This window comes from Cebus imitator, unplaced genomic scaffold, assembly GCF_001604975.1.
Source record: "Cebus imitator isolate Cc_AM_T3 unplaced genomic scaffold, Cebus_imitator-1.0 Scaffold97, whole genome shotgun sequence".
Classification (NCBI taxonomy): Eukaryota; Metazoa; Chordata; class Mammalia; order Primates; family Cebidae; genus Cebus; species Cebus imitator.
The window spans coordinates 5,552,458-5,572,029 of NW_016107412.1; the positions used below are offsets into that span (position 1 = coordinate 5,552,458).

A 19,572-nucleotide genomic window follows, 5' to 3' on the forward strand; every position below is an offset into this window, starting at 1 on the left:
AAAAAAAAAAGCAACTAATTTAAACTATGCTTTTGGCTTTTAAATTGGAGACTTTCAACTTTTCAAGTGATGGTAACAGATTAATAGGCTGAAAGAAAAGAACCCAATTTCTTAATTAATATAATATATTCTAAAAACTAACTATACTAAAGTGTTTTTTTTTTAAATTTTATTTTACTTTAAGTTCCAAGATACACGTGCAGAGCATGCAGGTTTGTTATATAGGTATACATGTGCCATGGTGGTTTGCTGTACTTATCAACCCATCATTTAAGTTTTAAGTACCATATGCAATAGCTATTTGTCCTAATGCTCTCCCTCCTCTTTCTCCCGACCCCCCAATAGGGTCTGGTGTGTGTTGTTCCCCTCCCTATGTCCATGTGTTCTCACTGTTCAACTCCTACTTATGAGTGAGAACTTGAGGTATTTGGTTTTCTGTTCCTGTGTCAGGTTGCTAAGGACAATGGCTTCCAGTTTCATCCATGTCCCTGCAAAGGACATGATCTAATTCTTTTTTTATGGCTGCATAGTATTCCATGGTAAATATCTACCACATTTTCTTTATCCAGTCTATCATTGATGGGCATTTGGGTTGGTTTCATGTCTTTGCTATTGTAAACAGTGCTGCAATAAACATATGTGTGCATATATCCTTATAATAGAATGATTTATATTACTTTGGGTATGTAACCAGTAATACACTGGATCAAATGACATATGCTGGGTCAAATGGTGAAAAGCAGCTGCAACAAAAGCCAAAACTGGTGAATGGGATCTGATCAAACTAAAGAGTTTTTGCACAGCAAAAGAAACTATCATCAGAGTGAACTGGCAACCTACAGAATGGGAGAAACGTTGTGCAATCTATCCATCTGACAAAATTTTAATAAGCAGAATCTAAATGAAATGTAAACAAATTTATAAGGAAAAAAAACCATCAAAAAGTGGGCAAAGGATATGAACAGACACTTCTTAAAAGAAGACATTTATGCAGCCAATAAACATGAAAAAAAGCTCAATATCACTGATCATTACAGAAATGCAAATCAAAACCACAATGAGATACCATCTCATGCCAGTCAGAATGGAGTTAAGTTTTGTAGTCCACTGAGGATGATAAATTCTCTTTCACTGGGTAACCAATAGTTTTCCATTTCACTGAGAAAAAGTCTACCAAAGTATCTTATAAAAATAAATTGGAGTGACTGAGGTAAAAAAGAAGGGAACATGACCCTAGGGACTAATACCAAGTTTCAAAATTAGCAACAACTCACAGGCCTAGATAGGAGAAATCAAGTTCAAGTCTACCTCCCAAAATAAATTTCTGGTATTTATTTAGACAGCTTGAAAAGTTCAAACTATTTTCATATTAGAGAGCATGCAAAAAAGTAAATTTTAAATTCATGGCACTAAAATGTATATCCTTCGAGCATTCCTTGCCATGACAGCACTGCTCACATGCCCATCATGTTCTTTGCTCCCATACATGGTTCTCCCTGTCTCCTTCTCCTCGTCCCCTGGAGGTAATAAAAGAATCAAAGATTGTTTAAAAAGCACATGTAGATCTCTATCTAGATCTGCATACCAGTCCCTACCCCAGTGCATTAAGGTTTTCTTTTTCTGAGAGCAATTATGTTAATTCTTTGAAAACAAATATCCATCAATCAATTCACTTTTCCACTCACCATTGTGACTTCTTGATTCTAATCAAGATCTGCTAATTTCCCAAACTTTCAGGTCCCTACTTTCACTGAGCTTTTCTATTAACTAACCAACAAAGTTCGCCGTCTAGAGGATAATCCTTATCCATGAAGTAGGTCACCACTGGATCACAGGATCAGGTTGTAAAGTGACTATAGCTCTAGTTTTGGACTAAGGTACAATACCACCAGGGGGCAGCACAAAGTCTGTAAAATTACACACCCCAGTGCCCTTCTCAAGTTATAAAGCATCCTAGGTATAACTTCCAATAGATGTTCTGGGTCCAAGTGACAAAACTATGTAATGGAATTGCAAAAACTAGAACCCTTTTTTTCTGAGCCATCGACCAATGTGCTGCTCTCCTCTATACCCATGGGATTTTAATGTGCATTTAGTGACTCTACAATTAGCTGTTTCCATAATTTTTCATGCAAACATACTGCATACCTAAGCTATCTTATGATAAAATGAGACCATATCCAGGACACTTCAAAGACACACACAAAAAAAAGCCTAACAAAGAGCATGCTGTTTACTAAAAGGACTAATCTTAAAACTATCACTACAAATATTTATTCTTGCTTTATACTTTTTTTTTTTTTTTTTTTTTTTTTTTTTTTTTTTTTTTTTTTTTTTTTTTTTTTTTTTTTTTTTTTTTTTTTTNCTGGACCCTCGCTCTGTCACCCAGGCTGGAGTGCAGTGGTGCGATCTCAGCTTACTGCAACCTCTGCCTCCCAGGTTCAACCGATTCTCCTGCCTCAGCCTCCCAAGTAGCTGGGATTACTGACACCCACCATCACGTCTGGCTAATCTTTGTAGAGATGGGGTTTCACTATATTGGCCAGACTGGTCTTGAACTCCTGACCTCAGGTGATTTGCCCTTCTCTTCTTCCCAAAGTGCTGGGATTACAGGCGTGAGCCACCGTACCCAGCCAATACTAAACTTTAATAAGCTTTCTTCTCTCACTTTCATAACTATAATTCAATGTAACAAAGTTAGAGCCTTGTAACTAATCAAAGATCACTGAACTGTAAAGAAATTTTATAAATTATGTAAGTTGTAAAATTAGTGAACCAAAGGCATTATAACACAATTTTTAAAATAGATAAAAGATTTGAACAAACACAGCCAAGGCTATTTTGCATTAGGTCAAATAAGTACTCTTAAAAAGCATTGATTATATATTACTGAGGTATGTTACACTTAAAAAACCAAGATTCAAAATAAGTTATACATAAAAATGTTTGCAAGTTCACAAGCATTTACAAAGTCTCCAACATTAACATATATGTAACATCAAGTGTAACAAACACTAGCTTTAAATAAATTATGATTAAAAACTTGTAAACAAAATACTCCATAAATAAACCTAAAAGATAAATGACAACAGGGGACAGAACATTCTAAAAATCCATCATACATTGCAAATATGAAGAGCAGATATTTTCTTCAAAATCTGATAAGAAAAAGCCTTTACACAAAGATTACAAGTCAGGTGCAGTGGCTCACACCTATAATCCCAACACTTTGGGAGGCCAAAGCAGGAGTACTGTTTGAGTCCAGGAGTTCAAGACTAGCCTGGGCAACATGGCAAGACCCTGTCTCTATAAAAAAAAAAATTGAAAAATTGGCCCAGTGTGGTGGCATATGCTTATGGTCCCAGCTACTTGGGAGGCTGAGGCAGGAGGATCCCTTGAGCCTGGGAAGTCGAGGCTGCAGTGAGTCATATAAGGTATGTACGGTATACAATTATGTATGGCACATAATTATATATGTGCCACTGCAGTCTATTCTGGGTGACAGAATGAGACTATCTCAAAAAGTAAAATAAAATAAAATAAAAATAAAAATAGCGATAACAAACAGGTCAATCACATACACATGCGAAAAATAAGCAAACAAAAAATCCCACCAATAAATGTGGAGGGAAAGAAGTTCAAGCTCACTAGTTACAAAAAAATGAAAAGAAATATTAAAACAACAGCAAGATGCCATTCTTTAGCTATCAAGCTGGCAAAGATGGAAAAAAAGCCATACTGAAAAGAACCAGTTTCATTAAAGGTCCAAGTTCTGCCAGTCCTACCTCTCAAATAAACCATACATCTATCTACAGTTACATGTTACTTAACGATGAGATACCTTCTAAGAAATGCATCATTAGGTGATTTTGTAATGGTGTGAACATAACAGAATGCATTTGCACAAACCTAGATGGTATAATCTATTATACACCTAGGTTATATGAATATCCTATTACTCCTACATTAAAAACTTGTACAGCATTCTATTATACTAATTATTGTAAGCAAATGTAACACAATGGTATGGTTTGTGCATGTGAATGTAGAAAAGGTTACAGTGAAAATATGGTATAAATAATAAAAATGGTACACCTGTATAGGGCACTTACCATGAATGGAGCTTGAAGGACTGGAAGTTGCTCTGGGTGAGTGAGTCAGTGGTGAGTGAATGTGAAGGCCTAGGACATTACCGTATACTACTGCAGACTTTGTAAACACTGCACATTTAAGTACACTAAATTTATTTAAAAGTTTTTCTTTCTTCAATAATAAACTCACTTTGTCTTACTGACACATTTTACCTTATAAATTTTCTAATTTGTTAAATGTTTTCACTCTTTTGTAATAACACTTAGCTTAAAACACAAACACATTATACAGCTGAACAAAAATATTTTCCTTATATCCTTATTCTATAAGCTTTTTTCTATTTTTTAAAATTTTATTTTATTTTTAACTGTTTAAACTTTTTTCTTAAAAACAAAGACACAAGGCCAGGCGCAGTGGCTCACGTCTGTAATCCCAGCACTTAACGAGGCCAAGGCAGGTAGATCACAAGATCAAGACCATCCTGGCCAACATGGTGAAACCCCGTCTCTACTAAAAATACAAAAATCAGCTGGGCGTGGTGGCACACACCTGTAGTCCCAGCTACTCGCAAGGCTGAAGCAGGAGAATCACTTGAGCCCAGGAGGCAGAGGTTGTAGAGAGCCAAGATCATGCCACTGAACTCCAGCCTGGCAACAGAGCAAAAGTCTATCTCAAAAAAAACAAAAACAAAAACAAAAAACAAAGAAACAAACATACACATTAGCCTAGGCCTGCACAGCATCAGGACCATCAGTATTACTGTTTTCTACCTTCCACAACTTGTCCCACTGGAAGGTCTTCACGACAATAACATGTGTGGAGTTGTCATCTCCTGTGATAATGATGCCTTCTTCTGGAATTCCTCAAGAAGGACTTGCTTTATAGTTAACTTTTTAAAATATATAAGTAGAAGGAGTACATTCTAAAATAATGATAAAAGGTACACTATAGGAAATACACAAACCAGTAAGAGATCCAATTATTATCAAGTGTTATGTAAGCTATGTAATTATATATGCTATAATTTTATACAACTGGCAGTGCAGTGAGTTTGCACCAGCATCATCACAAATGTGAGTAATGTGTTGCACTAGCATGTTAGGACACCTATCACACCACTAGGCTATATAAATTTTTCATCTGTGTTATAATCATATGGAACCACCACTGCACACAAAATCTATCATTGACCAAAATGTCGTTATGCCACGCATGACTCTACAACCTCCCTTCCACTGCAACTACCATGGTTCAGGTGGCATTACATTTCATCTGAATTATTGCCACAGCTTCCTCAATACTGTTCCTGTGCACACCCCACCCCATCCAAACCCCAATTGCACAACGCAGCAAGAGAACTTTTAAAACTGTGTAATTCCCATCTTTGAATTCTTGTAATAATTTCTCACTGTTCTTAAGATAAAACCCACACTTAATTATTTCATGTTGTACAAGACCATTCCTGCCTTTGTATGGTGGAGTTCCACCACTGCACACTACACTTCAATTACTTTGGCCTACTTGTAGTTCCTGCCTCACAGCCTTTGAACATGCTGTTATCTCCACCTAGAACACCTCCACAAGATGGGCTTCCAGTCAATATTCAGGCCTCCACTCCTATGTTTTCTCTTCAAATAAGCCTTCTCTGAGCATCATCTTTGATTTAGTACATCCTGTGCTGCTATAACAGAATTGAAGGCTAGGAAGTTCAATCTCAAGGGGTTAGCATCCAGTGAAGGCCGTCTTGCTGCATCATCCCATGGTAGAAGGCAAAAGGGCAAAGAAGGGGTGAGCTTATCTTTTTATATAAGGGACCCATTCCTGTGATAATAGCATTAATCCATTCAGGAAGGAAGAGCCTTTGTGACTGAACCACTTCTTAAAGGTCACACCTCAGAACATGTTGCATTCAGGATTGTTTCCAACACATGAAATTTGGGGGACACATTCAAACCACTACACTCTTATCTATACAATCTTACTTGCTGAATGTCTTTCTGCCCTACCAGAAATCAAAGCTCCATAAAGGAAGGTCCCTTGGTTGTATTTTTCATTATTGTATTCCCGTGAGCCAGCACAATGCCCAGCACATAGTAGCCACTCAATATACATATCTGTTTCATGAACAACAAAAAATGAATGCAGAGAAAGAAGGTGGCCAACCACATTTGATCATAACATACTTCTTAAATCTAGATTATTTGCAGTGTGAAACTGACTATATTAACTTCTTTAAAACTCACTTTTCCCCCAAATATAAAAAATAACAACCCTATAAACTAGAGATTTCATCAAAAGAAAATTAATTTTTAAAAGTAAGTAATCTCATAAAAAATAGAGCTAAGATTTTTTCATGAGAAAGTATACTTCCTTTAATCATACCATTTCTTCTTTAGATTTGCTTTAGGAGGAGAGAAAAACACTGAGCCCTACTGGCCTTGGTAAAAAAAATTCTTAAATATATAAAGAGAACTAGCTAACCTTAAGAGAAGGTTCAGAGAGGGTCCCAATTTTTTTATTCTGTGCTATAAGAAAAGGAAACTTAAATCCAAAGTCAATGCAATAATATAAAAACAAAAATACTCAAAAAATTATTTCATGTTTGTACAATGATAAAATACTTGACTTTTTTCTTCTTCAAATTGTATATATAGCCATCTTCCATGTAAAATTAAGCCCTCATTATTTTCAAAGCTAGCTAAATCCTCCTCAGCAGTACATTCAATCTGATTTCTAAGGGTATCGTCGTAGGAAATACAGCTTAAATATAGGCTCTTATAGATGTTTCCCAACAGCTTTTGAAAGTATAATTTCCACATCCTTTATAGATGAGTTGTTCATTAATTTGTACTAGCAACTAAGACACTGGTAGGAATAATAAGGTAATAGAGGCACATCTGAGCAATACAGTATCAAGATGGCATGTCCTTAATTATTCCCTCCCAAACAGGTCGTATGCACCAAAATAGAACTGCAGGCATCACTGTCCTAAATTATCTTTTTAATGTCCAGATCATGTAACGTTCAATTTTCCAAAATTCTGTATGAATTACTATTTAAACCATTTGACGAAAAGTCAGTCTCATATACAATGAGAGCAATATGTGAGCATAACCTGAGACGGTGGCATGACTCATTAAAAGCATTTCAGAATCTTGTCAAATGATCTAAAGATGTAAACTGTAAGATCAAACAATCTAACTTTCAAATGTCACAGGTTACTTCAGTATAAAAGACATATGGAACAAGGAAAAATATGGATTTAACTTGTAAAAGAACAAAACGTCAGTCATAAAGATAAAAACTGGAAAAATGACTAAGAGCAAGAATTATGTATTGACACTACATTTGGAAGAAAAGAATCTTTTAGTACAAGAGGTAAAATCTAGCACCTAGAAATGCCCAACAATGGCTTTTAAAATTATTTCTGGAAACTACATTCTTACCATAAGATAACCACAGCAGTCCGTGTGTCTATTTCACATCTTGATTATGTGCTACTCCTATGGTAGTAGAATCAAACTACACTATAATAAGAGTCTCATGACCTAAAGTAAGTTGTTTTTATAAAGCTAAATATATATTATATAGACATCCTGTTCATTATAAGAATTTGATCAGCATTCAGAGAACAAATTATGAAAGCACTCTGGCAAAGGCATAGCCACATCAATTGCACTAAAGACACAGCTGAAATTTGTCTTCTATTTATAAACCTAATGAGCTTTTCTCTTTGGTACAAAGCAGGCCAGCATTAAGCAGCTAATGACCGATTATATTAATACATATTTACAAAAGCCAAATCACTGAATCAAAATAAAATCAAACATTTACTAAGCACATACTATGCACAAAGCATTGTCCCAGGCATTTAGTGAGCCACAGGAACCATGTGGCATTGTTACTGCCTAACTAGGTTAAAATGTCCAAAATCAAACTCCTGCTCTTCTCCAAGCCAACTCCTCCTGCAGGCCTTCTTCAGCTTAGTAAATTCCAATTCCATTCTGTCGTTTGCTCTGGCAAAGACTTGCCGCTGGTGAGTGCATATGAGAGTACTGTCTCTCCAATCGTGCTCCCTCCCCCAACGCCAACCATCTAATTTATTAGAGCAATCCTATCAGCTTTACCTTCCAAATATATCTAGAAACCAACCACCTCTAACATTCCTGCTGTGTTGTCTGTTTCTGCTCTTGCCTCTTTAAAATCACTTCTATGCTCAAAACCCTCTGTGCTGGATCTCACTCCAAGTCAAAAAACCAAACCTCGTTCTTACAAGGCTTCGTAAGGTCCCAAGTGATCTGGTTCCTGCTACCTCCTTGACCTCATCTTCCTCCCTCTGCTTAAGAAACCTCACTCATCTGGCCTCTCCCACTTGCCCATTCTTACTTCAACGACACTGGCCACTGTTTCTCTAATATGCCAAACATGTTCCTACCTGAGTCTTTGTGCTTGAGGGCCCTTCTGGAATATTCTTCCCCAGATATCCTCATAGCTCACTCCTTTGCCTCCTTCAAGCCTCTGTTCAAATATTCTTCTTATCAACTGAATGTTCCTTGACCACAACCTTTCATACTCTGTATATTACTTTTTTATTGTCTTTGCAGACCGAGGCAGGTGAAAAGAAAGCAAACTTAGGACAGAGAGAACAAGGAATTCTAGGGCTGTGGTCAAGACTATGAAAAAACTGTGACCACAAGTTAGGTTATGGGGCCTGAGCAACCAAGCAGAAAGAAGTCAGGAAGTGGGATTAATTAATTCCCTGGAGCTTACAAAAACAGGTTTGGTGGCTGTCTTGAGGCATTGGTGTGACTACAACACAAGTGGTGGGAAGGCAGACAAGGTAGAGATTTTCCAGGCTAGAACAAACTAAGAAACAAAAAGACTAAAGGGTGTGGCTGGTGCTTGTCAGTCTAGTCACAGAACATTGAGCACACAAATTTGTAAAATGGGTCATGGTTTAGAACACAGGAGGCATCAAAGATGATGTAGAGAGGAGGAATTTTTAAGAATCAGACACTTACTTGTAGCAATCATGGCTCAAGATAGCTCATCATCTGGAGTGGATTCAAATGAAGACGGGGGTGACAGCACTGTAATTTATTAGTTGGCCAAGGCACAAACCTTGAGAAGGATGGTTTGGCCCCCATGGGAGAAATGATCAGAGACAAGCTGATTTACACAGTGGGACACATCTCTCTCAAGACGGAATGGAAGAGAGAGGAGTCAGGTGGTATCAGATGGAGAAGGGCTTGTCCTTGTAGCCTCAAAGCCTGGCTGAAGTTCCACACAGAAGTGAGAGATGAGAAGTAGTATTAGATGGCAAAAGGCAAACACTAGTTTGCCCAGATTAAATCATTTGATCACATTTGAAGGTGTACAGACCTCAAAACCGCAAAGTACACAAGATTACGTAAAGACTTAGGATTACACGAAAATAAAAATAACCCTTTTTTCCCTAACTAGTTTTCCTTACATTTTTTAAGATATGGGATCTCACTATGATGTCCAGGCTAAACTCAAACTCCTGGGCTCAAGCAATTCTCCTGCCTCAGCCTCTGGAGTAGCTGGGACTAGAAGTGAGTACTACTGCATCCAGCTTTTTTTTACTTTTTTACTCTTAGAAGTTAAAAGGTTTGGTCTCATGCTTTTATTTCTCCCAATTTAAAGGTAGATTTGCTGGGAAAAATCCAAGAAAATGCAAAATAAATTTGTTTCTAAGAGGTGAAAGCACTTTCACATGCCAATTAACAATGTACCACAAGCCATGTCTTCTGAGGGATTACGTTTGCTGTGGTGTAAGGAAAGAGGATTTATACTATAATGCACATAAGACTACAATCAGAAATACACGATTTTTGCTTTAAAGTGAATTACCTGTGACCAGTCCCTAAAGATGTGCTTTACTCTTGCTGGTTTCTCCTTAACAGACATCTCCTTACAACTATAAACCACAGAGTCCCTTAACCTTCAGGCTTAGTTAGATAGGGCAACTGATTCTCTGAAGAGATTGCACCAGATTCTATCAATGGGCATTTTTTAAGATGGGCAGCCCTATAGAAACAGTTTCCATGAAGAAAGATTACTCATATTCAGAATGAGCATAACACTAGACTAGGAAAGGGAGCGAGGAATTATCAGTTAAAGAATTTCTTGCAATAGTCTCCCTGGAAATGTTCTGACACATTCTACCTGCTAATTGTCTTAGCCTGTTTTCTGTTGCTAGAACAGAATACCTGAGACTAGGTAGTTAACAAAGAAAAGAAGTTTATTTTGGTTCATGGTTCTGAAGACTGAGAAGTCCAAGATCAAGCAGCTACTTGGCTGCTGGTGAGGGCTCATGCTGCATCAAAACATGGCAGAAGGCATCTCAGGATGAGATGACTCATGAGAGAGAGCCAAATTGGCTTTTAAAACAGACCCACTTTCATGATAACTCACCCACTCCTGTGATAGCTCATTCATCCATTAACCCATTAATCTATTAATTAATGAATGGGTTATTCCATTCATAAAGGCAGAGTCCTCAAACCCAATCACTTCTTATAGGGCCCATCTCTTAATACCATTATATTGGGAATTATGTTTCAACATGAATTTTGGAGGGGAGAAACATTCAAACTATAGCACTGATGAAAGATGTTATCATGTCTTCTAATCTTTAGATGTATGCCTTTTACTTCAGCAGTCATCTCTTTTCTGGTGCTCCATACTTCTCATCTCATGAGATTTTGGACTCTATGTTGAGCTGCAATGGGTTGAGATTTGGGGACCTTAGAATGATATATTCGTTTCCTGTGGCTACTGTCACAAATCACTACAAACTGGGTGGCTTTAAACAGAAATATATTATCAGTCTGGAGGCCAGAAGTTTGAAATCAAAGTGTTGGCAGAGACACACTCCCTCTGGAGGCTTTGGGGAAGCACTTGTTCCTTGCTTCTCAATCATCTGGTGGCCACTGGCATTCCATAGCATTCTTTGATTTGTGGCCACATCACTCCTATCTCTGCCTTCACCTTCACATTGCCTTCTCTGCATATCAAATCTCCCTCTGCCCCTCTCTTGCAAGGATACATATGATTGCATTTAGGGCTTACCTGGATAATGCAGTATAAACTCCTCTTCTCAAGAGCCTTAATCACATGTTTTCCTTGAAAATGTTTACACTTAATAACCAAGATATCCAAATGCCAGCTCTTGAAATATTTTCAGTGATTTTGCTTCTACCTTGGATTTTCTGGGGACCATAATTCAAGAGCAGTGTATCTTCTTATAAAAGCTTAGATTTGCATTTATACAGTTCACTTGCAGCTTTTACACTAGCTTCTTTCCTGGAAAAGTCTTTCACACTTGATTAATAAGCCATCTCCTTCTTTTTACTGATTCATCTTCACATTCCTTCTTTACAGCAGAACAACCCAAACAAAACAACTCTTTTTAAACTAAGGGCATACCAGAGAGAGATGGGAAGAGAGAAAGAAACAGACTACAATTCACTCATGTTTTACTTAAGTTTTGGGACCTATGGCTAAGAATTTTAACTTTGGTTACATTCTATAAAGCATCCATCCTGAAAAATGTAGATTCTTCAGCAAAAACATGCAGATCATAAACAGAATCTGAGACAAATGAGTCCTAACGTCTGTCCTTGGCAGCCAAGTTTCTTCATTCACAGAAAACCACAGCAGCAAAATTTAATATGTATTCAGAACCACTCAAAGGCATTATTCATACACTAATTTGTAACTTTTATTCAAGTATTCCATAGTTGCATACATATAGTCAGATATAAAACCTTCAGTGGATTAGTAGAGCATTGAGCACAGAACAGGCTCTGAAAAAATATTTTCTGAATGAATCAATAAGTGGATTTTTAAGTGGGATTACTCTCTTAAAGTACTCTAGCTAGTATGAGTACTTTCTCTTAATTTATATCTTAATTCCTACCTGATGGTTACTATCCATTTTTAAGGAATATCAAAACAGCGTCAACAAGAATGACAGATCAATGCCTTGAGCTTGGAGTTACTACATCATTCCCAAATGAGTAGGGAGGTTTTGTTCTTTCTAAAACCATATTATATTGAACATATGCTATTAAAGCACCATGTATTCCTGACAGTGTAGGGAAAAAAGGAGCACATGATAAGGCAGAATATATGGAACAAAATATGCCAAAAGTGTGAACGAGTAGACAAGTACAAATAATATATGCTCAGATTAAATAAGAGCAAAAATTAGTTAAGACTTTTATAACCTTTATGACAGTCATAAGGTAATGTGACATTATTTACCAAAATGTATAATATACTTTAAGTCCTATAAATTCCATCTCTTTCTTACAGAAATATTAAAAATGAGTCAAGATCTGTGTTCAAAAATGCAGCCCTATTAATGTAACACAATTTCTAAAGCACCTAAATATCCTTCACTGTGGTTTGGATAAATAAATCTGATGCCTCCTCACAACAGAATACCATGTGGTAATTTCAAAGAATGTGGTATATCTGTACATACTAACATATCTGTGATGTAGAAATACATGTTATTTTCATTGAAAAATGTATTTATCATTCACATATATGTGGGCATATACATTTTAATATATCTGTACATGTATGTATAAGTATAAAACATCTGGAAACATATACATACAGAGGCTACAGGGGAATAGGGACACAGAATTGGAGAGGGTAAGGGAATTTCACTTGTTTATACATGATTTATATATAATAATTACATATCATTCTATGCTTTCAAAAAACTAAAGATTAGAGAGAAAAGAAGAAATGTTTCCTAAGAATTCTCAAGTCCAGAACTTACAAGTGTTTTAAAATACACGCAGCAATTGCTGACACAGGAGCCAAGTCCGGGCAGTCATGGAATTCACCTTCTCTTGCAGTCATATTTTCTAGAGATTTCTACTCCCCTCCCTCTTCAGGAGCCCATGTTGCTTGGGACCTGCCCCAAACTTCCTGGCAATGGCAGTTCTGGCAAGAGCAACAGGAAAGAAAAACAGAAGAAAACTGAGCTCTTTCGCCCATCTAAAGGCCTGATGCTTGAGTAAGTGACAAAATTTCCAGCAGACTGAGCATTATTCAGAAAGACGCACCCAACCAAGACTATCTTGGTCACCAAAATAAAACTTCCTTTTCCATCCAAGATATGAATAATAAAAAAAAGAGGCTAAAATACAGACTTAAAAATCCTCCGTTGGCCAGGCGCAGTGGCTCATGCCTGTAATCTTAGCACTTTGGGAGACCAAAGCGAGCAGATCACCTGAGGTCAGAGATCAGCCTGGCCAACATAGTGAAACCCCATCTCTACTAAAAATACAAAATTAGCCGAGCATGGTGGTGCATGCCTGTAGTCCCAACTACTTAGGAGGCTAAGGCCGGAGAATCGCTTGAGCCCCAGAGGTAGAGGTTGCAGTGAACCAATAGCATGACAGCACCCTAGCCTGGGCAACAGAGCGAGACTCTGTCTCAAAAAAAATAATAATAAAATCCTATCTCCCTTCTAATGTTGCAAGCTGTAAAAATAACACCAGGAGACAAATACAATCATAGGGATGGGGCTACCCAGGTCTGGAATATGTTCCTAGAAGTCTAGACGAGAAAGAGACATGGGCTTTCTCAGTATCTCCAGGGCCTTTCTTCCTCAGCCCATTAGCAGAATCAGTATAGAAATGTACATCCCACTATTTACCTGGCTTCATCCTACTGCCAAGGAAATGCCAAAGCTATGGAATGAGGTGTGGGCTACCGAAAGACCATTCAGAGCCTGTTCCCCAAATACTACTTGTATATCAATTTGCCACCTCTTCATACCAGTTATACTTTTATTTACTTAATACTGTTCTTTAAATTGGCTCACACTCTCCTTTTTTAAACTAAGTCTTGTTCTAAGCAATAATGTCTATGAAAACAAGTATTTGAAGGCATTTTTCCTTTTGAGACAGAATCTTACTCTGTTGACCAGGCTGAGGTGCAGCAAAGCAATCACAGCTCACTGCAGCAATGACCTCTCAGGGCCCAAATGATCCTCCCATCTCAGCCTCCTGAGTAACTGGGACCACAAGCATGTGCCACCAAGCCCGGCTTTTTTTTTTCTTTTCCGTAGAGGCGGGATATGTTACTTAGGCTACTCTTTAACTCCTGCACTTACTCAAGTGACGCTCCTGCCTCAGTCTCCCAAATTGCTTGGATTACAAGTGTAAGCCACCATACCTAGCCTTGATGACTATTAAAAACAAAAAACAAATGAACATTAAAACAAATATATAATTGAGAATTTTAAAAGTATTTGTCTGAGTCTCATGGTATATGAAAAAGTGACTGTGAACAGTGTTCTGAAAAACAAAATAACCTAACATTCTGGAAATATGTTCTGAGGTGCAAACAAAAGCACTGGAAATAAACTCTGGGAGTGCTACCTACACAAAAGCATGGTTCTGCCGCCCATGACTACATCATCTTTTGTCTATTGCTAAAAAAGCAGTTGGAGTAAATAAATGTAGAGAGATAATGAGAACAAAATCCTCTTGTGAATTTTCTCTATCACTTTTATTCAGTTTTCTTTAGATCAAATTGCTTTTGGCATTAGGGATGTCTTTTTGTTCTGACTCCAAGTATTTAAAAGACAGCTTCAGTTTGAGACGATGAAAAGTTCTACAGATGGATATTGATGACACTACAACCACATGAAAAATAATTAAAATGATAAGTTTTTGTGTGTTTTGCCAGAATTAAAAAATTAATAATAGAAGCCCACTATACTCAGCAAATGAGCTAAGGAGAATCAAGAGAAGTTGCCCACAGTGGGCTTGGGCAGGTTCAAGGGTGGCCTGGCACAGCCTATGCAAGCAGGTCAGCCTTTATCCCTTGACCATTTCTATCTGTTACTGTTCAGGGGGTTTAACTGTGGTGTGGAAGGAAAAATAGGGCGGTTCAAAAAAGAATGAAATCATAGCCAATTGGCTGGCTAATGTCAGTATTTTTTTGTTGCAAAGTTTGAAAAAGGAGAAAGTAGCATTCTGGGTCTCTTTCTAGCTGTAAAAGGCAGAATGAAAGGTGGGTTGTCTTTTTCTTTCTTTTGAATACATTTTTCTGAGACTACTGAGGTTGAAACTATTAGATAAAACTAGATGGTTAGATTATATCTGCATGCACACATATATCTCTTTTATGTTAGGTAATTTTTACATGGTAAAATTTTTACATTGTAGTAACCTTAGGAATTAAGAATTGGTACCATATTTAATTGACGCTGACCTGTGAGTTTCAGTTGGTATCAGCCAATCTGAGGGGAAAAAAAGAATCCACATATACAACAGGAAATTAAACAAATCAGTGTCCTTAGAAGCAATTCCACACAATTGTTAAGTATCTTCTTGGAAAATGTTCAAGGATACAGAAAAATGCATGTGATACTCTTTATCACTAATTTTAAACAAGCTTATATTCAGTAAACGTATGCCATAACCATAATTTTGTGATATCTATATCATAAATATATGCATAGAAAATAAGAATTTAGGTCTACATACAAAACTGATACAAATTATCTCTGGTGACTTAACAATTCTGCATACCTTCTCATAGCTAAAGATTTCTTACAATGAGCGGCTACTGTTTTTATAATCAATAAAAAGTTGTAAAGTGGAGGCCCTTCCAGAAAACACACACAGACACAGAAACACACACACACACACACACACACACACTCTCTCTCTCTCTCTCTCTCTCTCTTTCCATTTCCCCATTCCATTCTAACCAAAAAAACCACACACACAAACATTCATCCACTATTAAAAACAGCAACTGAGAGGAGGGACCCAGCGAGCTGACAGACTAAATTTAGCAGACAGATCTAAGTTACAGTTCCTTTCAAAAACAGTCCTTGAAATAGTCCTGGTCTTATGAAACTAAACTTCTTAGGACTGTCACTCTGGGCTTCATTAATGAGCTTCTAGTTTTATCAAATGGCCACAGGAAATATATATTATTAAAAATAGCACCACACTATGCTAGCTGATGCAATGTCTTGGCAAACAGCAACTTGTTTTCTGCATTTTCATGAAATGCCTCCCACATGTAAATCAAAACAACAAAGGTCAAAGTTTTTAAAGTCTTTAGAAGGAGGTTATTAACTTCAAGAGTCATAAACTCCACAATCAATTCTTAATAAGAAGAAAAAAATTTTTTAAAGGAAGAAACATACACTGAATTATTTAAATTGAAAGGACTTTATAAGATTATCAAATTCTCTCGGCAAAAATTTTGGGTTAGTGTATTGTACCTGTGTTACAGATGAGGACATGGAGGCTCAGAAAGTAAGTGATTTTAAATTTGATCTTTGTACTACATTTCTAATCATATCACATAGATGAATTATGCAGAAAGTATCATTAAACTGTTTACTTATCATTACTTAATGATAATTTAATGATTTATCATTAAATTGATGAATAGAGCCAAAAGATCAATTTCTTCTTTTCAAGTTTATAAAGATTTCTATTCTAATTATATTGTATCAGTATTTAAAAATATTACAGGATTTTCTTTTAAACTTGTGTTATTCTTTTTGGCTTAAAGTCTCAAAACAATTCATATATCTTTTCAAAATATCAATCTTTTAATAAAATAAAACAAAAAGATGGTTTTCTTCTTTTATCTTTTGAATTAAACAGTATAAGCATCACTTGTATAATTGTGCCAATCATATTCAAACAGGAAAGTTTGGGGAAACTGGGCAGAAGGAAAAGAGATAAACATTACCTTTATAATCTGGAGATCCAGCATGTAGAAATTATTTTTTTAATTACAACATTTAATAACTAGTTTCATTTTCCCTGATTAAAAAAAATTTGTGTACTTTCTCATGCATTGTTTTAAATTATCTTAATTCTCTACAAATAGTGCTCTATTTATACACACACATATATAATCTATATATCCTATATTATTAATAAAATATATGTATTGCTTTTTTTCAATAGGCATAAAGATGCAACTTTTTCAATATAAAATAAAGACTATGTAATAGAAATGGGCTTTGGCTCAGAAGGGCTACATTTAATAATATTTAACATGAGGTAGCTAAAAAGCATAGCAGTTAATGTGGTGCTACAGACTGAATATAGACCTTTTGGGGGTAATTACATCATGAGGGTAGAGCCATCATGACTGCAATCAGTGCCCTTATAAAGCAGACCCTAGAGTGCTTCCTCCCCACTTCTGCCTCATGAGAGTACAGTGAGAAGACAGCTGTCCAGGGAGAAGGAAAAAATCAGCTAGCATCTTGATCTTGGACTTCCTAGCCTCCAGAACTCTGAGAAATAAATTTTAATTGTTTATACACCACCCAGTCTATGGAGTTTTGTCATAGAAGACTGAATGAACTAAGATACATGGGCTTTGGAATTTCCAAGACTATTAAGATTTTTAATTCCTTCATTCACTAATGATTACCATTTGTATGATCTTGAGTAACTTATCTAACATTTGAGCCTTTTGTTTCCTCGTCCTAAAATGAAAATAAATAATATCAACCTCAGAGAGATTTTCTAAACTTTTTTTAGCTTGCTTGCTTTCCCTCTCTCCCTTCCTCCCTCCTCACTTCCTTCCTTCTTTCCTTCCTTCTTTTTCTCTTTCTCTCTCTCTTCTTCTTTCCTTCCTTCCCCTCTTTCTCTCTCTCTCCTTTCTTTTCTCTATCAACAGGGTCTCACTCTGTCACCCAGGCTGGAATGCAGTGGTGCAATCATAGCTCACCAGAGTCTCCCACCTCAGCCTCTGAAGTGTCTGGGACTACAGTTTCGTGCCACCATACCAGGCTATTTTTATTTTTTTTGTAGAGAAGAGTTCTCACTATGTTGCCCAGGCTGGTCTCAAACTTCCAGTTTCAAGCAATCCTTTTGCCTCCCAAAGTGCTGTTATTACTATTGTGAGCCACCATGCTCAGCCTACTTTCTATTTTGAAATAATTTTAGGTTTAAAGAGAAGCTCCAATAATACAATAAACTGATACCCTTAGTATTAACAATAATAATATTATAGAAGCTCCAATAACACAATAAACAATACCCTTCACCCAGACTCCTTTATATTATCTCCTTAGATGACGATAGTACAATTATCAAAACCAAGGAATTAACATGGTTAGAATTCTGTAAAATAAATGACATATCTTCCTTTAATTTTACAAATTTCCCCTCTAAGATCCTTTTCTCTGTCCCCACAATTATTTAGTTTTGTGTCCCCTTAGTCTTTGCTAATATGTAGCAGTTTCTCAATCTTTTTTCACTTTTCATGACCTTGACAGTTGAAGAGTGCTAGTTTTTTACAAAAATATCTCCAGTTTGGGTTTCTCTGATGTTTTCTCTTGATTAAATTGAGGTTATGCATTTTTGGCAAGAATGACCCAGAAGTGATATTGTATCCCATTCTGATCATATCAAAGAGTACATGCTGTCCATCCATGACATTACTGATAACACTAACTTTGATCCCTTGTTTAAGTTGGTGACCTCAGAGAGTTGGTTTTGTAAGCATGGTTCCAGAACACAGTAGGTCTTCAATAAATGGCAGCTATTATTATGGTAAAGTTCAGACTAAGAACAAGTTTTGAATCAGGTAGACTTGGGTTCCAGTTCTCATTCTGCCAGTTCCTGCCATGTAATCAAGGGCAAGTTTTTTTTTAACTTCCCTAGTCCTCTTTCCTTCAGCATACCATAAAAACAAAGCCACCTGAAAAGTTATGAAGTTTTAATCAAGTTATTATAAATATTAAATTAAATAATATATGTAAAAGTACTCAGTGCCTATGTGTTATAAGTGTTCCATGAAATCAGTCACTGTTCTTTTAAGCAAGTTGTCATGTTTCTGCAAAATAGTCACTATGAAATAAGATAAAGGAACCTGAGATCTAATAAGAAAGGTGATTTGGGGGCATGCTGGGAGTAGAAGAGAAGATGTCAGATGAGCGGGGAAAGCATGGCAGAGCCTCGGCTGTGTGGTGGCCAAAAGCACATCTCTCTTGTTTCATTTTATCTTTCCCTTGGATAAACAGGTTTTGCAATTCGAGCTTGAGAACACAAAAGGCATTCATGCTTGATTTCCAGCACATTAACCAGATGATGCAAGAGCCAAATCCCTGCTATATGCTGTGAAGGGTTCTGTCTCACTTGTTCTCTCCTTTAAAACCACTATCCTCTGCTTGCTGGACCCTCTGGCAGGGATTTTTAGGCTATGACATAGGACATCAAACATTTTTATTCTGCAGCTATCTTTGCTGTTATAATTGAGTTTAGATTATCAGATGGCAATTCTGGGATATCTAACACATGGTAGTTATAATATGTTATGAAATAATCCCACCTTTTAAAATAGAAATCTAACACTGAAGAAACTAGAAAATAAATGTGAAACTAGCCCTAGAGGGGTCTTGAGAGGCAGGTCAAATTATAAACACTTCTCCATCAG

General features: G+C 36.6%; 1 protein-coding gene across 6 annotated transcripts in view; it reads right to left on the bottom strand.

Moving 5' to 3' along the window:
• Positions 1–19,572, bottom strand: part of SGMS1 (sphingomyelin synthase 1) — a 326,877-nt gene that overhangs the window by 54,108 nt on the left and 253,197 nt on the right. Inside the window, exon 1 of one of the 6 annotated variants that reach the window (XM_017536364.2) lies at positions 4,642–4,664. The exons of the other annotated variants lie outside the window; for them this stretch is intronic. The gene's annotated coding sequence lies outside the window, so the exon portion shown is untranslated. Of the gene's footprint in view, positions 1–4,641; positions 4,665–19,572 lie in introns of those variants that run through there. 6 annotated transcript variants of the gene reach the window in all.